The sequence below is a fragment of the Oxyura jamaicensis genome, chromosome 11 (genome assembly GCF_011077185.1).
Source record: "Oxyura jamaicensis isolate SHBP4307 breed ruddy duck chromosome 11, BPBGC_Ojam_1.0, whole genome shotgun sequence".
NCBI classification, from domain to species: Eukaryota; Metazoa; Chordata; class Aves; order Anseriformes; family Anatidae; genus Oxyura; species Oxyura jamaicensis.
This window is the reverse complement of record NC_048903.1, coordinates 10,670,863-10,693,495: the sequence shown is the minus strand read 5'-3', so window position 1 is coordinate 10,693,495 and position 22,633 is coordinate 10,670,863. Positions and strand designations below refer to the sequence as shown.

The window sequence follows — 22,633 nt, the reverse complement described above, 5'->3', positions numbered from 1 at the left end:
AAGGGCGCGAGGGCTCCGCCCCAGCGGCTGCCAGCGGCGGGGCCGGGCCGGGCCGCGCCGCGCGGCCGGGCCGCCCGCGCCAGGCACCGGGTGCGTCGGGGGGGGGTGGAGGCCGTGAGGGGCGGCGGGCGTGAGGTGAGGTAACGGCCGGCATGCTCGCCTTGCCGCGCACCGCGAGTCGGGGGCTTGTCCCTGCCCCGCGGAGCAGGGACTCCGGGGCAGGAAGAGAAGGAGAAGGGGTAGGGAAAGAGGAAAGGGAAGGAGAAGAGAAGGCCCTGCGGAACACACCATGGCAGTCAGTGAAGATGTATCAGAGGCGGACCAGAATTAAGGATTTCACTTTCCAGTTAGGTTCAAACCGAGGGATTGATAGCGTGTAATTTTCCAAGGGGAGAATTAAGTTCTACTTGCACTGGGTAAAACCAATGGTTTTTACTTGTGTTTCTTCCTTTCCCCAGCCCTGCGGAGCTGGGCTCCCATTGCCAGTGATGCGCCTCCCTGAGTAATGCTGTCCAACGTGTAAAGTGGGGAAACACTCTTATCATTTGAGCAAAGATTATTGCAGGGTATATGTGGGAGGGACTGTAATCTGGTGGTTAGAGCATGGGAATACAGTCCTGATCGTTTGAGTTATGTTCTGAACTGTGACTCACTCTGTATGTGTGTGGTTTCAGCAAATCACTTACGGCCTCAGACAAAGCAGTTTTTTCCATTAATTTAAATGAACTATAGATTAGGCAGGTCTTCAGCGGCAGAAGAATCAACCATGTTGTGATTCAAAATTAAGATCACCTATCTACCGCATAGGTGTTTCAATAGTTATATAAACACAGCATGCCACGGAATATTAGGAAGGGTAAATTATTGATAGCAGAAAAGCATTTAGAGATGCTTGCCTTAAACACAGTGCCAGGGTGAGCAGTGTGCCCCAGTCCTAACCCAAACCATGGGCTGAGCCCCAGCGAAAGGCTCTCACAGCACAGTTCTCTGTACCCTGGCTCTGTGCTGGCAGCCCCTTCCCACTGTGACTGTTCTTTCTTTTGCTCTCTGCCCTAACGAAGCAAGAGGGTGAGCTTTTGACGTGGCCCCAAGTCATTACCCAGGTGAGGAAGGTCTCAAAGCAGCATGTGCAGGGATGTTTGCCCTTATGCAGCAGGATCACAGTGAGCAGTGCTCCATCTCTCTGGAAGGAGAGAGGGTTTTACAGCCATCCTGCCTCCCAGATGGGAGTGTGAGAGCAGGCTCCTGTTACCGCAGATTACACTCTTAGATTTCCTCCTCTGGGGGGAAATGGCAGGGGTCTGCAAGCCTGGACAGCAAGGGCTGAGCTTCACCCTGAAGAGCATTACAAGCAGCATTCTGCCAGCGTGGCAGGCCGTGATTGCACCGGCAGCTTCTGCAGCGTGCCAGCCACAGGGGCCGATGGTCACCCTGCTAGCATGCATTGGCTCCAGCAGCAGCGTCCTGCCAGCCTGGGCGAGGGGACGCAGGTGTGGGCTGGTGTTAACTCAGGTCCAGTGCCTGCCTCTGTCGTAAAGGTGACCTGACAAGTAATGCAAGAACATTTGTCAGAGCTGTTTCCTTGAGTGGAGGAATGCCGTGTGTGACCCTGTGCCTTGCCCTCGTAGTGGCATATGAACCGAACTGTTTCAGTAGCACTTGGTGTGTTTTAGGGGCAATAGGCAATGGAAAGGGTTTTTACACACTGTCTACTCTGAAGATCACAGAATAGTTGGAAGGGATGGCTGGAGATGTCTGGGGATCGTCTTGACCAGTGGGTTAAGTGCAAACAGGCACCAGGCCGTGCTGCTGCGGACGCAGCACACGTATCTACTGCACCAGGACCAGTTATCCTGACTTGGCCAAGGGCTTGAGCAGCTCCGGCACTGGATGGGTGTGCACTCGGAGGCATTTGTCTACACAGCCGTGGGGCAGCCTTTTGAAAGTTTCCCACCAAGCCTGATCCTATGTGCGGTGCTGCTACAATGCTGCCAGCCCCTGCCCGTCCCGACACACAGTTCCACGGTGGCAGTGCAGTCCTTCCTCCTCTACCCTGTGCCCTTGTCAGCCCCAGGCCTGGGGCTGGGGACACACAGGGGGCGAGATGCGGGGGTGGGCAGCAATCACATGCTAGGAGGGTGTGGGGAGGAAAGGAGTAGTTGTCTGCTAGCACTGTGTACAGAGTTGAGAGGTTGCTCATGATCATAACAAAGTCCTTCAGTCTGGAGCGGCTCAGGGTGGGGGAGGAACGTCAAGGTTTCTCAGTGATTTATTTTTTTTCTACTGCAGTGGGGAAATTACCCCAGAGGAGATTGTCTTCTCCACCTGCTTCAAGTTGTTAGATGTTAGGATACAGTTTCTGGAGTACTCCACAGCAATTCCCACCCTGAAAAGGGGGCAGTGGAAGATACTTGCTGTTAGGAGAAAGCAGGTGCTTCTCCATGCTATGTGCTGGCTGGGTTTGACCCAATTTGGTGGTGAAAACAATGACAAATGTCTAACTGTAAAGGGTGGAGGAAGAGGCCCACTGCCCTCTCTTGGCATAATAGGTTAAGTCAAAAATAACATTTTATACATCGGTATCTGTGGTTCTGGCCTTCTCTTTCTTCCCCTGTAATGAAATCCTCATTTATACAAGTGAAATTGCATACAAACAGCTTGTGTGGAAACATCTGTGTGTAAGTCACCTTATCTGAGGTACAGCATTTTAAAGGCACGACAATACTTATTGGTAATAGATATACCACAAGAAACTTCAGAAGAATCAGATAATCCCTTCCACTCCGTATTATATTATTAATAATTTTTTAAGGTAACACTAAGAGTCTCAAATGTAGACTATGGATCTGAAGACAAAAAGTCAGACCTTATCACAAAGAGTTTTGGTGGAAAATCAGCACTCATATATCCAGAGTAACCCAGTTCCGTGTAGGTAGCCTGAAATAAGAATCAGCTGTTTGGAATACATATATATACATTTATGTCAGTTCCATTATCAAGCTTCTCCTTGAGCTGGTAAAGGCAGCATGGTCACACTGCTGCCTGCCAGGTACTGTGCTGGGGACTTCCATAAACGCTCCCTCTGTGCAGAAGCAAGAGGCTGATGTTCCAAGGAGTATGTGGCTGTAACTCCTTAACTGGAAGGGAATCCTCACAAAGGGACTCTGATTCATTTACTCCAAATATTTAAATGCAGTTTTCTTAGTTTAACATCCTATTCTACTGCAGTATTGCATCTTGCCTCCAGAATTAATAGTTAACCACTGAGAAAGACAGGTCTGGCAGAATGGAAATCAGGCATTATATTATCCCATGAGTCATGTACGTACAGAGAACCAAACAAGTGTCAGCCAATGGCTTTGAGCCCAAAATATGTCAAAGATGAGATGCGTATCTTCATTTATATTAAGGAGATAGAAAGCTTGTTGCTGTTCCCATTAAACAGGTTGGAGTCCTGCCACTGACTGCAGTGGGAACAGGATTGGGCCCATGCAGCAGGCGCTGGCTCCGGTTACCTGCACTACTGTATTTTTTGTGCAGCAGGGGCAACTTACATTTTAACAACTGTTCCTAGTCAACAGGAGATTCAAGACCTGCCCTAGTTTTAGACATGATTCCCTCCTTTACTGGCCAAATCGGTTTCTCCTTTGAAACATGAGGATGCTTGGTAGGAGGCAGCAATGGAAGCTTTTCTGGGTGGAGCTTCACCCGGAGTCAGGAGCAAGTGACTGAGGAGAGGGATTAGCACATCTCCTTTTCTGAGCAAGGTTTTGGTGATTTCTAATTATTTACATTAAAAAAGAGACACAGTTAGGAATTAACCCTGTTCCGGCATTCAAACCACTTTCCTTGGCAAAATCCCATTGGAGTTAGGGAAGGTCTTGACTGAACAAATGCCTCAAAATATTTCAGAACATTTTTGCATAGGGCTGGACTTCTGTACCTCAGTTTTCTCACTCTGGATATTCCCTCCACAGTGCCTAATGCATCTCTGGCTGCATATCTGCCTCAAGAACCAAATAAATCTCAGGCTACTAAGACGTATTGGATCCACCACGTGATTTATACTAGTGTCCCTCAGGGACAGGAGATAACACAACCAAATACCAGTAAATATGCCCCAACTGGTAACTGGGAGATCAGGGCTGACTGCCAAACCTGCTGTTGGTCACTGAGTATCACATATTCTAGTTTTCATCATGTATGACCGTACAGTCATCTCTGTCAGATATATGTCTTATTTTCATTATGTTGTCATTTATACTTTAGGTTTCTCTCTGGTGGAACAGAATTCAGTTTTGTGCGGGGATTGGTGGACTAGGAATGGATATTCATGAACTTAAAAAAATTATTTTCACATTTTTATTGATGTGCCAGTTCAGTTAAAACATTGTCAACAGAGTCAGGCTGAAATGAGTATTTGTTGTTGACTCATAATTGTGAAAATTAGCATTTAGACTTCTCGTAAAATAGTATAAAATCTGTGTGCAAGTGCTGCTTGCTTCATTCCAGTCAGCAGCCCTCCTGTGTTGACTGGAACTCAGGCTAAGTACCAAAAGAATGGGACTAGCAGTGTTTTCATACCAACATTTTCTTGACCTATCTTATTATTGGTTACAGAATTGGCTTATTCCCATTGTAGCTGAAGGCAGGGGTAAAGGAGGGGTTGCTGTTCCATGCAATAAAGCTAAGGTTTGATTCTCTAGTCTGCAGTTTTAAGAATAGCACTGTGTTATTTGGCTCGCTGAGTGAAGAATGTATATAAAAAGTATTGGCAACATTTATTTTAAAAAGTCAATATATGATTACCACATGAAAGCATCAAGTTTTGATTGTAAGTGAACATGTAGGTAATGTAAATAAATAAAGCTCTAGGCATACTGTTTAATGTTTACATTGTGAGCAATAACATTTGCAAATATCCCATCAAGAATTCTGAGTTGATAAAACCAATTTAAAAGCAGTCTTTGCTAAGGCAAATTCCAAGTGGGTATTTCATGAGACCTGTAACAACACATAGGACATTACATAATAGGTAAAGAATGATGTTCACATTTTGAGTTATCTCACGTAACTTATTTTGTAACGTGATGACCAAGTGGTGTTGGAAATCTGATTCTTTAGCTATCAGTAATACAACTGTAAATTTTTAAAGCTAATTTGTATATGAATGATTTCCTTAGAATTATAAACAGTGGCAGATGTTTCTTGACACTGCTGGTGTTCGTACTTTTGTTCAGAAGCTGGGTTCCTTTCTCAGCGTTACGTCAGTGACCTGAATTATCCCTGTAAGAGCTCACGAGCAGCACTGAGAGAGTGCTCTTATATTTGTTGCAGCGGGTGAAGTTTGCTCTTTCTGTAGCCCTATAGGAGAAGACCTAAAACAATGAAAGTGTTTTAGGGCTCATATGAACAGTATGTATTTTGGTAGGAAAACGTGATGCATAGGGGAAGGTAGAGAAGAGAGAAGACAGACAGCTGCTGTTGGGGTGCAGAGCTGAGGACATTTGGAGTTTGCTTCTGCTGGTGACAAAAGTCACATCCTCTTTACCAGGGTTGGGAGCAAATCTTTGAAGGAAGGCAAGTCTGAGGGGAAGCCAGCTGTCCAACTACTGTAAGAGGACCTAGTGCTTGAAAAGGTACCCAGCTGAAGCCTGTGGTGTGTGTGTGCTTGGTGATGGCAGGCAGGGAGTAGGCATGCTGAGGCCATTATTTTTTTAGCTTTCATGCTATACAACATAATCTGTTTATTTAGAAAAGCATATTTTTGCCCCAATCAGCGTCATTTCCCATGAAAAGCATAGTGCTCTTGCTGGAGGACTGCTGTGTTTTGTGAAATATGAGAACGACAAGAAAAGTTTCAGAAAAGTCTGAAATATAGGGGAATCCTTCGCTGCATTTCTTCCATCACAAGTGTCCCACCCAGAATTGCAGTGTGATGGGAAAGTGGGGCAAGGGAACAACAATTCATGTCTTGGGTATGTGCACGTCCTGTGTACGCTTCTGTGATGTACAACATGAAATAGATCTTCTCACTTGGGGAGGAAACACACAGGTGCAAGTTAGACTGGCTAGCAGCTATTAGCATGTAACAGAGACGTAGGACATCAGTTTTTATAGACAATTCCTTAGTTAGGGTTTAAAATGCAAAATTGCCTTCTGATATTGCCATTTTAGAGCAACAAACTTGCCCTGTAAGCACCCACGAATCCCAGTGACAACATTTGCATGGCTGTGTGTGTACAGCACAGCTAATGAGTCTATATTGTTACTGCAGTTTGTATGAAAATTATTTTTACACAATGAAAATCTGGTGCGTTGCTGTACATGTGAAGGAAGCTGTTATTTACCTGTATGTACACTCTTCTGATTTGGACAGGCAAATCTAATTTTTCTTGAAAATCTTGCATTCTACTTAAAATGCAGGTCAAAGGATCACAGGATTTTTCAAGCCAAATTGTATTTTGAGGGAATCAAAATGTATAGGCTATATAGGGTTCCTTTAAAATGAGCTTTATAGATTTCATATGTGACTGCATTAGTATAGTCAATAATTGTTGGCAGTTATGACTTCTAGACCTTTGCAATTTCAGTATTTTTATGTGCTAATAAATGGCTCTTAGGCAGCTCCCTCTTACCAGCCAAAACAATAATACCGACTGAATCGGGAGACTTTAAAAAAAAGGAAAAAAAAAAGAACAAAATGTGGAGATGTTTTTGTTCGGAGGTTTGATCTTGTGCTCTTTTAGCTTAGAGCACTTGAGATAGATTTTCAAACTTTTTCATTATATTAATGATTTTTAATAAAAAAAGCATTAATTCCTATGAGGACAGGGAAACATCATTTGCTTTGAGAGCTGCGATCAGGTCATAAGCTGTGCGTACAGCTGTGTATCGTCTTGCTTACCAGAGCTGAGCTGATGCATATGATTTGGCCAGCGCACGTCTGGCTGCACTGCTGCAGATACCTGAAGGCTTCGAGCCTCTGGGACGCCCAGCGTTTGTTTGGCTCACACGGGTGGGTGCTACAAAGCACCTGTGTGAGGAAACCTGCTCCCTGCATGGTTCTTGTTCAGAGGGGGGGTTGGGGATCCTGGCAGCCAGGGGACAGGCGCGTGTGCCAGGCTCCATCCAGAGGCACGGAGGGTAACGGAGGGTAACAAGCCCAGACTACCTTAACTGCGAAAGAGTGACTCAGCTGTTTCTGCAAAGTTTTGAGTTTCAGCAGAATATTTTTTCCGCTATGATGACAGCTTTTCCACCCACGTATTGCAAATGTGGCTTCGTGCCATAGAGGTATTTTAGGATTATAAAGTCTAGTGTAAATTTTTAGCATTACGTATGAAAAAGGTGCCTTCTGGATCTTGAAATGTGCAGGTTTGTGTGTGGAGTGGGGGAGTAGGGGAATTCTTTGTAAATCCCAAGGCTTGGGGGAGATACATTCCCATCTATCATTTACCTATTTTTATTTATTCCACTGGAACCTAGTCAATGATGTTCTCAGCCCACCTGTATCTACAGAAATAGAACTACGCTGAAATCCCCCCCAAGTTTTGGCAGTGCTTTCATTGTGGGGCAGCGTTAGTCACCCACACACCTGGTATGTACTGTTGCTTTCTTGATCCTGTTATTGTAAGGCATTCCCAAACAATCCTGCAGGGAAAATAAAGTGTAGAGAGATACACAGGGAATTAAAATAAATAAAATGCAGAAGGTTTCTTAATCTGTCAAATGTATTGCAGTGTTCAGTGAGTTACTGTACTCAGCTGAAGATGAAACTGGACGGAGTGTGCTTGTAATATTTTTCCAGCACATTGAGCCCCTACATGCAAATAGATCCAGTCTGCTCTGAGCCAGTCGTTTGTTAGTCCTTTGTGTAAGACCATGACCATCGCTGTCAGTCTGTGGGTGCTGTGTGGATCAGGCATGGGAGGACTGATTTTGGAGGACGAAAGTTAGGAGCTGGGGTTTTACTTGCTCATGTATGTGTTTGGGCAATCCAACTGTGGAATCCAAAGGTTTGTCACAATTGTTTTATGCCACAAATGCTGATACAGCAGCAAAAGCCACTATCAAGGGCTTCACCACATGATGGGACTGGAGAAGAGAAAAAGCAGAGGTCTTGGAGAAGAGATGTTAGTGACCAGTAACCACCACTCTATGGCAGATCGCTCTTGTGAAGCCAGCAGGGCTATGGCTTTTTTTGACTCCGTGTCAGCTGAAGGAGCAGTAATTCACTCACGATGTCTGCAGCAGTCCTCAGCTTTCTTTGGGGTTTGGATTTTGGGGTTTGGGTTTTTGTTTTGTTTTGGTCTTTTATGAGGTAACTTCCAAAGAAAAGATGTAATACAAAATGACAGCATATATTAAGCATAAAGCATTACTGTCCTCTGGGAGCTGTTGGAGAAGCAAACACAGAGCCACTGCAATGCAACCCCACCAGCTGTCCTAAGTGCTGCCGGCAGGTCAGCAAATCTCTGCGGTCATTGCTGGGCAGATCTAAGGGAACCAAAGGGACAAGTGACTCTTGTCCTTGGCTAGCAGGGAGCCGCCAGCCAGGGAAACAAGCTCACCCTTTGTTTCACCCTCAGGCTGCAAATGGACCAGGAAATCAGTCCTTCCAGCACCTTGCGCTGGATGCTGATCGTGTTTTCCCTGTGTCACAACAAGGCGGCTTGGTTCCTCCACCGTTTCATGCATTAGTGTTTAGAGAAAGGGGAAGAGTCCTGCTCGATCGCTAGAGCCCTGGCTTGGCAGAGCTTATCGCTCTGGGCTGACTGGAGATTTGTGAGCCTGAAATTCAAAGTGAAACTTGGTGGATGTGAGTGCCATGGGAACCAGAGCAAGCCAGAGGTTTGCATGGATCCCCTTAGGGTTAGAGCTGCCGAGTTTCATACGGTGCTAGAAAAAAAAAATACAGTGTCTCTGGAAAAAAAATCTGTCTGTGTCTTGAGGCAACTGTGGGCACCTCCAGCCAGCACCTGATTCACTAGCGAACAGTTACCTACGAGGCATTTCAGCTGGCAGACACTTGTCCTAGGCGCCGCAGGCCGTGAGGGCTGTTCTCGGTTTAATCTATTTTTAATGTGGCGCCTTATTCCAAACTGCTGAGTTCTCACATTCCCAAGCTGTCATGGTAATAGGATTGTGCAGTCTTATTGGCTAAAGTTTTCCACCCCAAGTGCCAAAAGTTAGGCTCCTAAATCCGTATTCAAATTCCTAAATGAGGCTGATGAATCCCGCAGGAGTCGGTAGGAACTGGACATGGTGTGCACCTTGGAAAATAACCCAGGCCATTAGATGCATGAGCAAAGCCTTGCTGTAGGCACCCCGGCTTTCAGATGTGGGACACCGTATGAATTGGCTGAGCCCAAACTATGAGGATGTATCCCCAAAGGTCAGAAAGGTTCAAGTACAGGTTCTGTGTTCAGCCCTGCTGTGCCTGTTGTGAGATGAAACTTTACAACCGGTGGCCGTGTGAGCTGTTTTGTGCCAGACAGGGTGCTTTGAAGGGGCAGGCTTAAAAATAACCCATCTCCTTCCTAGTGCGCTGGTCTTTTTATCCAGAGTGGCTGTGAGTGTCAATGTGAAGGAGGGAGGTGAGGTTAAACAAGTGGGAATTTTGTCAGACATTTGGAGATGGAATGCATTCAAAATTGTGGCAAGTAGCAGAGAACAGCAGTGTGCCTATCCCTTTCACTGGCTTCCTGTCTGCGCTACTTCCATACCCGTGATCTAATGCTGCGTATTTTTACTCTGCTACCTTCTTCTGCTATTCTATTTGTAGCACCCTGCTAGACTTGTTTCCAAGCCAATCCAAAATTCTTCTGAAACTCCCCATGCTAACAGCAACGTGAAAGCAGAACTCTGCAGTGGCTGCAGCAGCTATGCTAGGGGTTTAGCTTTAGTGGAGTGGTGGTGGTCTCTTCAGCCCTCCAAGTTAGCCTGAAAATGGAAATGCCATCTGCCAAGAGAAACAGCTTACAAAAATTGTATTACGTTGCTTATTTTTCATGACAAGCCTGAAAATATGTTACATGGAATTACCAGCCAACACTTGAAACGTGTTCTTTTATTGCTTTGTTTTGTGTGGAAGGCTTGTTTTCTTGTTGTTGGTATTGAAAGATAACACATAAGGCTGTGAAAGTACAATGCACTTTCATCCAGATGAGGCAGAATTTATTTATTACACTTTAAAGAGGGTTTTACTGCAGTATGAAAATGTCAAGTCATTTTTTCTCCCATTTTCATCAAAGGGGGAAGAAGCAGTTTTCAAAGTGTCCTGTCCCACTGTCTCAAAGGTAAAAGCTTTGAGAAGTCAAAACCAGTTCCCACAGAACATTGCCATTCACTAGCCAAAGGACCACAAAGCCTCAGCAAACCACATCCTTTCACCCAAAGAGCACAGATGGAGTGGCAGATCGTTCTGTTCGTGGACCTCAGGCAGCCCACCACCGAGCCATCAGGGAGGTGCTAAGTGGCTGCTGGCCCGCGGGTGCCAGGCTCAGTGCAGGGCACAGGGCTATGAACAGCGAGTGTGGCGCTGTCTCACCATAAAGCCAGACCCTAAAACCAAAAGCAGAGCTGATGTGCTCAGGCTTCCCAAGCACAAAGTATGTTTGATATCCAGAGGTCAGCCTGCAAATATGGGTGTTTCTGATTTTTTTCCCACTCTTGCCTCCCTTGCCATCCCGTCACAGCACAGCACAGAAGCCTCACTCAGGGCTTCGTGCTTGAGTCCTCTGAGGACTCCATGGCCAGAGTCTTCTTCCCGGGGCAGTGCCAGCAATACCACTGAAGTGAGAGAGGGGTGCTCCTTCCTTCTGGCTGATGTCTGTCTTCTAAGTCATTGTCTTTTATTTTAGAGCATTCACTGAGGAAGTGGGAGACCTGGGTTCAATGCGTTCCTCAATCTGCGAGTGCTTGTCTCTCACTTCCCATGAGACTGTCCAACTGCCAGCCGATCAGCTATTCCGGGTGAAGCTCTTCAGAGTGAAACCTGTGTGAAACCTCTGCTAAACGGATGTTTGCTCTCTCCATCCTGCTGGTGGTGGGCAGGACCTGGGTCAGAGTGAAACAATTGGAGCTCCGTGCTGTGAGGAGCCTTAGGATGCATTTGGCTTGCTGGGAGCTGGTTTGCAAGACGCCCATCTCGGGGTGTTCAGGGAAGGGGGGGCTGCATCTCTGTATGCCCGTGGAGGCCAGTGTAAAATGCAGCTCCTTGGAGACGCTGTTCTGGGCAGGTGTGCCAGCAGAAAATGTGAATGTGAACCAAGGAGAGACCACAGAGTGCAGGTGGCTGAGAGACAGGGACCTCTGCAAAGCTGGACTTCAGTGCCTGAGCTCAGTTAAGTTTGAAAGCCAAGTTCAGTTTTATGCACTCAGGGCCTTTATTGGTGGCAGCTCCTTAAAGCTTAGCTCTGCATTTGGATCCCTCCTGGGCACAGACCCTGGCGGATCAGCCAGGATCTCTGCCACTGCTTCGATAAACATTTCCAAGCTTTATTAAATGTGCTCGATGATGTTCTTTTGTGGAGACAGTAATTTGACAGTCATCACGTGAGAAACTTAGGATTTGCCATCTGGCCTGGCAAGACTTTTTTCTTCTCACCATTAATTAATCTGACGTTACTGCAAACTTTTATTACAGTGGTTATGATTTGGCCTGCGATAACGCTGGGGCTAGTACTGAGGCATGCAAAGCGCCTTCCACTTGTGTGACGTTAGCGGGAGGTGCAGCTGAGCACTTCGCTGGACTCCAGTGTCAGCTCCAATACCAAAGTTTCAGGGCCAATTCCTGCGAGCCCCATTCAGGCACCTTCGCCTGGAGCGGGTTCTTCTGGTTCTGAGGGGACAGTTTCACAAGTGGGAAGACGTAGCTGGGGGGAGGAAGGGGGCAGCTGCTTGGCTGCAGTGGTGGTGTATAACATGCCCTGACAGGAGAGCTTGCGGACCACAGCTTTGCCCTGCTTGATGAGGCCGTGGCCATTAATGGGCAAGTGGATTGGCAGCAGCAGATTTTTAGAGCACAGTGCAAAAAGAGAGGAGGGCAGCACAGTAGGACTAATGCTGAAGTCATCTGCACAAAGCAGGTACATCACGCTGGTGGCTGGCGTAAGGAAGAAAGAAATTAAGATTTTCTGGTGAAGGGACAGGAGGTGGCTGTACTCTGGGGCGGATGTGTGTGGTATCCAGCATCCTAACCCATTTCTAATTCCTGTTCAGATCCAGCTCCAGCTCCTGGGATGGCAGAGCCTCTCCTGTCTTCCTTCACTGGTCTTCAAACTGTGACTTTGTGAGTGTGCCGAGACCGGTAGGTTTGAAGAAAATGGCAGGTTTGTGAGACAGCATCCCCAACACTAACTCTTGCCATTTTTCCTGTCAGAACCTTGAATGTTCAACAGCTCATAGTTAACTCAACAGCTTCAAGGGATTCAATAATATTTGTTTTTGCCCAAATCCCTCGAAGTCTGAGGGAATGGAGACAGAATCAATTTGAGATGAGGAGCCAAGAAAAGTAAATCATCCTTGGGTCTGGGTGAGCTCTCATTTGAAGAGGCCACAGATGGCAGGGATGTTTATGAATCAGCACTTTCACAGACCTCTGCCCATTCAGAGAGCAGTGTGTGTAAACAAACATGAAAACGGCATGGAGCCACAGAGCTTTCCAGATCCTTCCTGTTCCCTCTGCACCACCGAGGAGGCCGTCCTGGGAGCAACCACAGAGGAGAGGGCTGCCACACAGGGCGCTGAGCTGGTCCTGGGCTGGTCACCCTACACCCTGTGCTTCAGCTGTGCAAGAGCCAGAGGCCGGGGTGATGGTCAGGTGCTGTCCCCTGTTCACCCGACAGCACACCCAGGTGTGCTCTTCAGGCAGGGAGGCAGCTGCTGACTGGCAGGCACTTGGGGTTTATCTGAAATGGAGGTTCAGGAAAGAAGGGTGAGGTGAGGACATAAGCTGTTGCACCACTGCATGGCTGCAGGTGCAGAACAGCTCCTGTGCATTTGGGCTCTCTGAGGTGGGCCTGCCCCTGGTGTGACACCCTGGTGTGACACACTCTTTGACACCCGCGTTGGGTCCACGTGCCCATGAGCCTGGGGCCTCAGAAACCCCCCACAGCTCCTGCTGATGTGAAGCAGGGAGATTCTTCCTGCACCTGTTTGGTGTTTGTTAAATGTTACACCAGGAGAAGGCAACACCAGAGGGCTGTGCCGAGAACCCTGCTTTGCTGGATTTGTGTTGTGTGTTCTAGGACCCGCTGGCTAAGAGGTTCCCAAGAGCTGCAGCGTCACTTCCATGCCTACCCAAATGTCGGCCTGGGGCGTGCTGCTCCTGAAGGGTGACATGTAAGTGATGAGGACTGGCCAAGCCAGTAACTGTGCCTAAATTGTTTGTGAGACTTTTATAGACAATCTCTCTGGGTTGAAACACGGTCTGAATCTTCAAAGCACTGTGTGGGACGGCAGCTGTGGGACTCCTGTTAAAGTTACTAGGCATCACACAGCCAAAAACTCCTGTGACACCAGTGTGTTTCTACTGGGAAATAGCTGCTGCTGAGGCTGCCAAGACAAAGGAAAGTGGAGGAAAATGGACTCTACCGTTTTGCTCCCCAGGAGCAACACCACACTAAATTTCAACCCTAGGGCTTGCGTGTTTCTTGTAATAATAGTGGATATCAGTAATAGTGGATAATAGCAATAACAGAGGATATCACCAGAGATGTGCCGAACATTTGAGACACTGGGATTTGTTGTCAGCAAATGAGATGCTTTAAATCCATTGCAAAGTTGGAGAACATCTAACTCTGTAAAGAAGTTGGTAGAGTTAAATGAAGGGAATTGAATGAATATGACGGTGAAGTCAGAGCATCAGGTTGCCATCCATTTTCCCAGAGAAGGTTCTCAGAGAAAGTTATCACAAAGCATTACCCTGAAAAGTAACTACCTTCTACAGTGATAAATAGTCAAGAAAGCAGCTAAACATAAAAAACACAGTCACCAAATGGCTACAAGCTGATAAGCTTGAAAGCCTGGCTTTTTCTTTAGGAAGGCAGAAGAAAAGTATAATATTTTTTGTTACTATTCTGAGGGTTTCCTGTGATGGTGTCCAAACTCTAGCGGGGTTGTCTTAACCAGGTTTGGCTGTCAGTGGTAGAAGGCAGCAGCTGGGCGCTAGCTGAGCACACAGTGAGGCCTGGCTGGAGTCTGCGTCCAGCCACAGAGTGGTGGCAGTGGGAGCATGTGGAGCGGGTGGCCGGGACCCACGACCCAACAGCTGGGGATGAAGCCCTGGAGGAGGATGTTTCTGACAGGTGCAGGCTACAGAAAAATCAGCCTCCTGATGAAGCTCTGAAAGTGTAAAGTATCATATGGCACCTGGCTTTAGAGAGTGGGTAGAAGAGCATGGGATGGAAATGAGCAGTACAGAGCAATGAACTCCTTGAGGGAAAACCTGCTTTAGTGAGTGAGCACAGCCACAGGGCGAAAAGTTGCCCACCAGGCAAATACCAGTGATCATATCATAGGCAGGGAAATGGAGTCAGGCTGGTCACAGTGCTTTTTGTAACTCTTAGAAGACACTGATGGATGTAGACCCAGGGAAGAGAAGCTTCCTTTTTCTTACTGTTTTGACTTCTTTCAGGCTTCAACATGAACTACCATTATCCTAATTTTACAGATGGGGACAGACGGGTTACGTGACATGCTCGGGATCACATGAGCAGTCTGTGTCAGGGTGAGAAACTGCACCTGGATCTCAGTTGTGAGGCTGTTGCTCTGGCACTGCGTCATCCTCACTGCAAACGCAACACCAGGATTGACTTTGCCTGTGTCCTTCCTATGGCTACCAATGGTAAGGTTTTTGAATAAATCAAAGAAAGCAAAAAGAGTCACTCCTCCAATTTGTATGTCCAATCCTATCTAGGCAGTGGCATAATGTACCCTAGAGGAGTCTGTAATTAATACAAGTAATTACCCCTTGCTGCAAAGACTTTGAGACATCACTGGTTAAGAATCTAGATGAAACTTTCACCTTGTTTACTGAGTGCTTTATGTTGTGTGATTCAGAGTGGCTTGGGGTGTTATCTGCAGGAAAAATTGACTTATAACCAAGATGAACACTGCAAACACCTTGGTGCCATTGACATGACTTGGCCACCACTGGAGCTTTAATACAACTAAAGAGAAGTCAGGTAAAAAATTAGACTGGAGAAATAATAATCAGCTATTGCAAAGGGGTTCCTTGTGTTTGTCAGCATTCATCTCCTCCACTCCAAAAGGTTTAATATAACAGCTGACAAAGGAATGGGTATCAGTAGTCTAGTGACACAAGAGCACATGCAGGTTCTAGGCATGTTCTTGGTCTTCAGCTACACCAAAGATCATCTGGATTGTTATTTTCCGAAGTGCCCGTGATACCATTGTTCCCAATGCACAGCACACCTGGGGCACGTCCCACTCTAAGCAGGGCAGGTACTGAAAGCCCAGCCCTCAGTGGAAGAACCTATCCTTTTGACTCCAGTTCCCAAACCTACTACTGACTTCAGCTGCTCCAGATGTGTGCTGTGGGCTGCTGCTTTTAACCTGGTAGTGTTGCCAGAGGCACCGGGCACCTGGCATTTCATGACACCTGAGAAACACCCATTAATTGAAACTCATCAGGCAAACAGCCACTTCTGCTTGCTGTGGCTCTGTTTTTAGCTCTTCAGCTCTGAAGTAAGGCTGACAATTTTTGCTGGTTTCTCAGACCTCCTATTGAGTTTTGCTAATTAATATTTTTGAACTACTTAGATGTTCTCAAGTCTATGGTGATCCAGAGAATTACTATTACTGTTGTTATTATTAAGACTAATAATACTGTTAATAACCTTAGTAAGCCTGGCAAAATTCAATTTAACTAAAATTCTTGCCACAAATGAAAAAAAAAAAAACTAACTTCAGTGATGTGAGGGGGTACGTGACTCAGTTACCAGTACCTGCTGTTTACAAGGGACAGGAAGAGTATATTTGCTCAAATGAAAAAGGTCAAGGCAGAGGCCCATTTGCTGTTTGTTAATAAGTAATCTAAAGTACAACACAGCTTTACTGTAACAAATCAGCCTAGCTTAGCTGTCCTTCCATCACCATTATTTCCAACACAATTCTTGACTAAAATGCCAGTTCAAAAATAATCCACATTCTCATAGATCATTTTCAACAATTCCAAATCCATGCAGAGGATTTGTAGCTGGGGATCCACAGCAACAATGACATCAAAAAAACCTCTTCCGTATTTTTGCCAGTGCTTGTCTCAAGCATGTTGCTGCTGTTGGCAGCAAAGGTTGAAATGTCAGATAGACCGTTATTTAACTCCTCAGAAATTCTCCTGTAGACTCAGTCAGGCCCGTGCATCTCCCCTATGGAAGTGTGCCAGTCCAGAGCTGTGGTGTAGCTAGCTTGCGTACAGCCAGCCCCCTAAGTTACTGATGTAACTTACAAATCCACCTACGTCATCTCTGCACCTGGCCCACAGTCAACAGTTAAAATTCAAACATGGAAGTTAGAGAATATCTTTCTTCCAGGTATTGAGCATATGTGCACTTTATGCATTGCAACCCCTGCCCTGTCATTGTCTTTTGCCAAAAAATGGTCATTGTCCAAGCAACAGTTGTCTTTAGTCACCCAGCAGTATTTTGGAAAAGGGCTGGAGTAATGATGAGCCTTTGTGGTTCATCTATTGGCTGCAGGTAGGATTCATTAGAAAAGGTTTTCTAATTAATGAGGCAAAGCAATACTTGTGCCAGGTGCCAGCTAACCACAGATTCTCATTTGTAACCCTTAATGTTCATGTCCTTCAACTGTACTGGCCTGGAGCACTTCAGGTGTCACACATCTGTTCCTTAAAATAGGCACTGTGACATACACCCTGCTGGAGCAGACGCAGCCATAGCACAGAGCCTGGCACTCTCAGCAGGCACCCCAGTGCAGGTCTGTGAGGGTGTTTTGCAGTATGCACAGGCATTTCTTGGAGGAAGGTAGCTGCACACACATGCATGAGGTCGCCTTTGGAAACAGAAACCATGTGGATAGCAAACTGTGATTTCTAGCTTCCTGCAATGCAATTTCAAGAGGCAATGATCCTTTAACAAGTCAATAACCGAGTCCAGACTGCCTGTTAACTGAGGGGGAGGGAACGAGCTCGGTGAGGGAAGATTTTCCCTGCAGAACAGGTCACATTTGGCTGTGAGCACAGAGCATCTTTCTGGTGCCAGAGCCTTACTAAAGCCTCCCTGAGCTCTGTAGTCCCCAAGGCCACCAGGGCCTGCCTCCACCCAGGGCAGCAGCACATGAGTGATGAGAAGGAGGAATAGCTTTCTGCAGCCGCCCCTCTGACTGGCACCACACAGAAGACAGTGAGGCTGAGCAGCAGATGTGCAGGTGAGGAGAACACACAGCAGACAGGGAAGAACATGCATGGTAGCAATTGTAGGGTCTTTATGGTGGGATGGAGAGAGGATTCTTGCAACTGAGTGTTCACACGCATCAGGAGACAGCGTCAGTGGCTCCTAGCTGCCAGGAGCGGAGTGTTTTGGATGCCCCAGAGTCCTCTTGTTGTCTGGGGGAAGCTGGCATGGCTGGCGCTGCCCTGTGTGTCTGTACCTGCACGATTGGCTGCAGCTGGGTGGTTGGCAAGCAGTGCAGTTCACAGAGATTCTTGAATTGATCTGATGTGCACAGGATGTTTATCCCAGAACACCTGGGATTGTGGTGGAATTGATGCCCACTTCTATGAAATTTGGGCTGATTTCCTGTGGGATCTGGGTGAAATACCTTCTAGCTAAAGCAAGGCTAAGGGGAGGGTAGCATAAAGTCCTAGATCCCATGCCACCTCGCTGCTCTGAAGGAGCATGTGGCCGTGCCATACGTCACACGTCCTGGCAGGGAGAGCAGTAAGCATTGCTGGCTGGCAGCCTTGGCAGAATGGTGATGCCACATGAAAATGCACGTGTTCATTACTCATGAGATACACATTTGCTGCCCATCCCCGCCTTTTCGCAGTATTATGCACCCAGTGTGGTGGAGCTTTCTGTGCCTGTCCCTGGATGTTGTGCTATTTTCTCTTGCTGCACTTTGTTCTGGGTAATGTCTGTTGTAGTGAGTTGCAGGAGCCTTTAAAAACGCTGATACACTTTGCTCTTCCTCCAAAGTCCAGTGAGGTTTTACTTCTTCCCTTTGTAGCAATGGGAAAACTGGGATACCTGGATGTCAGGTGATTCTCCTGAAGCAGTGAGACTAGCTAGAAAATGTTAAGTATTCCCCAAACCTAATCCTGAGCGTTAGTCATCACCCTCATGTCACCCCTCAATGGTATCATGACAGCCAACTTGTGGATTATGCAGTTGTTCATGGGAACATGAGAGGCGTGTACTGAAAAGCAAACCCAGTGCCGCAAACAGCACCGTGGAGACGCACACCCTGTTCTAACCAGTAGCCATGATACTGGGAAAATGTGCAGGTGGTTTCAGAAATTTGTAAGTAGTCTATTATCACGGAGAAGGGAAAAAAAAAAAAAAAAAAAAAAAAAAACATAGGGAGGTTTCCCCTATGACCATCTGTTAATTTTCTCCTGAAGCCACTATTGATTTTCTCATGCTAATGCCCTGCACACACCGCTGTGAATCAGCGCACTGCACTGCTGTTGCTGGAGCATGCGAGCTTCCCCGACTGGAATTAGCATGCTGCCATGCTTCCTCGGTTTGGACCTCAGTGCTTCATGTGCCTGGCAGTCATCAGCCTTGGAGACAAGTCTTCTGCTTTCCCGTAGACCCTGGGCTTTGCTGCACCTCAGCTTGTGACAGAGGTGGGCTCCCTTTGTCTGCTCACCTGCCTTCTTCCATATAGCTTCTTTAGCCCATTCTATTGTAACATAGGCCTTGCTCAAAAACTGCTGTATTTGCCTACACTTAGAGATGCTCAGACACCTAGCTATCCTTCAGCCCAAGGTCACTACTATTTTGTGCTACCTTAGGGATCAAGTGCTCATTGTCTGCAGTCCCCTTTGCACTTATATTTTGACCACTGCATGGACATGTGCAACACAATAAAAATAACCGCCCACCTTGGTGACAACAAATGTCAGCCTTTTGTGTGTGCCTTGCAGTATCCATAGCCTCTGTAGCTAATGGTGCTCTTGGGGCTGGACCCACCAGGGTCTAGCTCTGTGCTTCTGCCTTGTGCCAAGCTGTGGATGACATGAGTTTGTTGGGGCAGCAGCTGTATGGCCTTACAGTGTGGTTGGCAGCTGCCCCTGCTTTGAGCTGGAAGTTCCTGATGTTGCCTAGGATGGTGAATACAGTGAAAATCCGAAGGTGAGCTGTGGGGCAGTGGTGGTGGGAACCTAGTGGGGCTAGCTTGGGCTGAAGTACACAGTTCAGAAGAGCTTTCCCAGCTTTCTCTTTCTTTTTACATTCTTCTGAGATACCAGAAGAAGGTGTTGGAAGGCAGATCATGGCTTGGGGGCAATACAAACAGGTTTGCTCTTTATCCTGGCACCTGAGAGCGTTTATTAGAAGTGACTCGGGCTGTGGCTTGATCCTGATGTGTTGTGTGTGTACTGGGAGTGCTCAGTGGTTTCCAAAGGAACTTACTGAGCATTGCAGCAAATGGGGAAACTCACCGAGGAACAGTTGCTGCAGTAAGTGAAACTTTGAAACAACTTTTGCTTTTCATTTGTGAGCAAAATATGACATTTTCCAAGCATTTTATTTATTTGGTTTAGAGCAGAATTATAAATTTCTACCATTGCAAATATAATTTGTGCAGTGAAAATGGAAAGCAACCAGCTCAAGTTGCAAACTGTCATGGATTTGGTCCCAATGGAAGTTGATGTGGTTGAATGTTTCCTCAAAGAAACATCATCATTTGTGCATTTTTATGGTAAATAATTCTGGAAGAAAAAAGTGTTTCTAATATCTATGAGCAATGCAAACAGGTGCCAAAAGTGTTTTGCTATTTACTGGCTGTCTAAATACAATTTTTCCCTTTTTTAGAAGAAACAAAAAGGTTTTTCCCTCCTTCCACAAATGAAGAGACAAATGCACCACTGCATGTCACACAGAGAGCTGAAACAGGGAAGGATTGAGTGTGGTGCTGGGGTAGGACATTGTTTCTGTAGCAACAGTAGCAATACAGAATTTTCCAATGGCTTTCCCCCCTTAGTGGACGCTAATTCATGAAACGCCTCATTTTATGCACCAAGACCTGAGTGCCCAGCCTGAGTAACTGTGTGGTGTAGCCATTTGCAGATGCAATTATAAATTTTTGAAATTATACCCAGGAGCAGTTTGATGTCTCAGTATTAAGCTCTGTGCTTCTTGATTTGTAGTGCCCACCTGCTGACTGCAGAGCCAGCACTCCGCACTGCGTGCCCAAGGCAAGCCTGGAACTTCCTCACGAGGTCTGAAACCTTCAGCATCGTGGCCAGAGAGACTAATAGGGGAATTTTAAGGCTTTGAGTCTGCAGTGACCCAGCCCGGTGGATCCTCTGGAAGGTGAGTACAGACAGCCTTTCTGTCACAGCACACCTGTTTAATCTGAAACACTGATGACCATCAGCCAGGAAGTGACAAACAGGATCACTGTTCTCCTCAGGGTCATTGTTCCCATCTTCCACCTCTTACAGAGCACCCAAACCACAAGGCAGTGAGCTAAACACTGCTCATCTAACCTCGTCTGAGGATCTGCTGCTCTACAGCATGGCACTGTTGAATCATTGGGCCAAAAAGCAAGTGCACGCGAGGGAGCATGGCTGTCTTTCCTACTGGTTTGAGCATTCACATGGGAGTCTGAGAATCTGGACTCTGCTCCCAGGACTGTTTATGCATTTTACATGAAACAGTCACCAGGTAACATATAATCCCCGATCAAAGCCCTCAGGGGATTTATGCAAAGCAACGCCCAGTTTCTGGATCCTCATCAGAGTTAGGTGTGAAATGGGCTGAGCTGCTTGGTCCTGTCAAGACTGGGGCAGTTCTGGGCATGCAAGAAGGTGGAACTCTAGATAGCTGAGGAACTTGGGAGTATTAAAAAAGTTGGAGATTGAAAGGGCCAGATAGTGGCAAGGACCTAGAAGCTGCAGCAGGACGTATATGCTGGCATTTCAATCCAACATGCAGATTTAGTGTAAAACCTCCGGTGCTTCAGTAATGAAGTCTTTTTACAGGGAAATAATTGTTCTCACAGATTCCTGAAGTGGAAACTTCTTTACATAATATATATTTTTATTATGTCCCATTTCAGCCACTGCGTTTGCTTGGATTTCTTTCCATTAGGGAGCATGTGCTGAGCTGCACAATGGTGGCTGCTGTATGAATAGCTAGTTATTCTTACCAAGCGTGACAACTGCTGTAGCAAAATCAAGAGCAACCTGCTCTAATGTAAACTGATTTCAGATTGCCCCCGGCAGTCCCAGCTACCTCATCTAACCTCTTTTTTTTGCCAGTGATTTTTTCTTTCTTTCCTTTTTTTTTTTTTTTTTTTTTTTTCTGCTGAAGACACACCCTATGCTTTCTTACAAGGTGTTTTATCATGCTGGCTTTTGTACCACTGTCCCCAACACGCAGAGTGTCTCTGGCATTATCCTTGGTACTTTACACAGCTATTTGGATTCTCCACCCAATGCAGAATCGAGCTGCCAGCCTGCCCAAGGGGTGAGCTCTGCCGTTGCTAACAGTTGTACCCAAGAATACCTGGCTACAAAGCACCAAAGATGTGTGCCTGGGTCTTGATGGGGCTGTTGTATCTTTGATACCCCACCTGCATTTTGGAGAGTGCTGTAGGGCTGGATAAATGCAGACAAAGTCTTATTCAGCGTGACAGCAGTGTCTAGTGGGCAACAGTTGTGCTGGTGAGAGAGGAGAACATGGAGGGTGGGTTTGGGGCAGGCAGTGTTGCTGGAGAAGCAGTCTGATTTGCCAATCAGAGCTGCCAGATCGGTGTGTATGATGGGTGTGATATAAATTACTACCTATAAATAAATACCACAACAGCATTTTAATGAGGTGTTTTCTAGTAGCACTTGTCCAGGCTGGTTGTGTTATGCTAAGGCTGGAGAAGTATCTCCAAGCAAGCATCTTGGCTAAACCTTCATAAACATGGTCTCACCCAAGATCTAACTATGATTTGTTTGGATAAGAGGTTTTGCTTGTTTGTTTCTGGACATGCTTTCAAATACATATGGGGTTTTGCTTTTATTTATTTATTTATTGCTTCTTAGCCCAGGTTTTGTGCTGGTGTCATAGACCCTAACTGGTGCAGAGATAAAGGCTAAATCTGGTGCCTTTTCTGAGCATTCATTGTTGTGCTGACAAAAATTTGCAGGATGGATGGGTCATCTGTGGTTTTTGGGTGGGAATTTGGGGCTGACTCATAGGAGTGGCCCGTGTCTCCCCTTACACACTGTCCCGTCTCAGGGAGCAGTGTCCTTAGCTTCTCATGGTGTGCCAGCAGACCTGGCGCTGCTGCCTGTGCTGATGGTAGCCTTGCTCTCACAGATCCACATCCCACATCTGCACTGTGGTTCGCTAAGACCCAGCAAACAGTCCTGAGGACTTTTCACAGCAGCTAGCAATTTTTAATGAGCCTGTGGCAGCCTAAA

General features: G+C 46.5%; 1 long non-coding RNA gene across 2 annotated transcripts in view; it reads left to right on the top strand.

Annotated features, from left to right (window-relative positions):
* LOC118172968 overlaps positions 1-22,633 on the top strand; it is a 46,487-nt gene that overhangs the window by 20,061 nt on the left and 3,793 nt on the right. For both annotated transcript variants that reach the window (XR_004753944.1, XR_004753945.1), the window contains exons 5-6: positions 14,678-14,851; positions 20,363-20,528. This is a non-coding gene — a long non-coding RNA (uncharacterized LOC118172968). The remainder of the gene's footprint in view (positions 1-14,677; positions 14,852-20,362; positions 20,529-22,633) is intronic.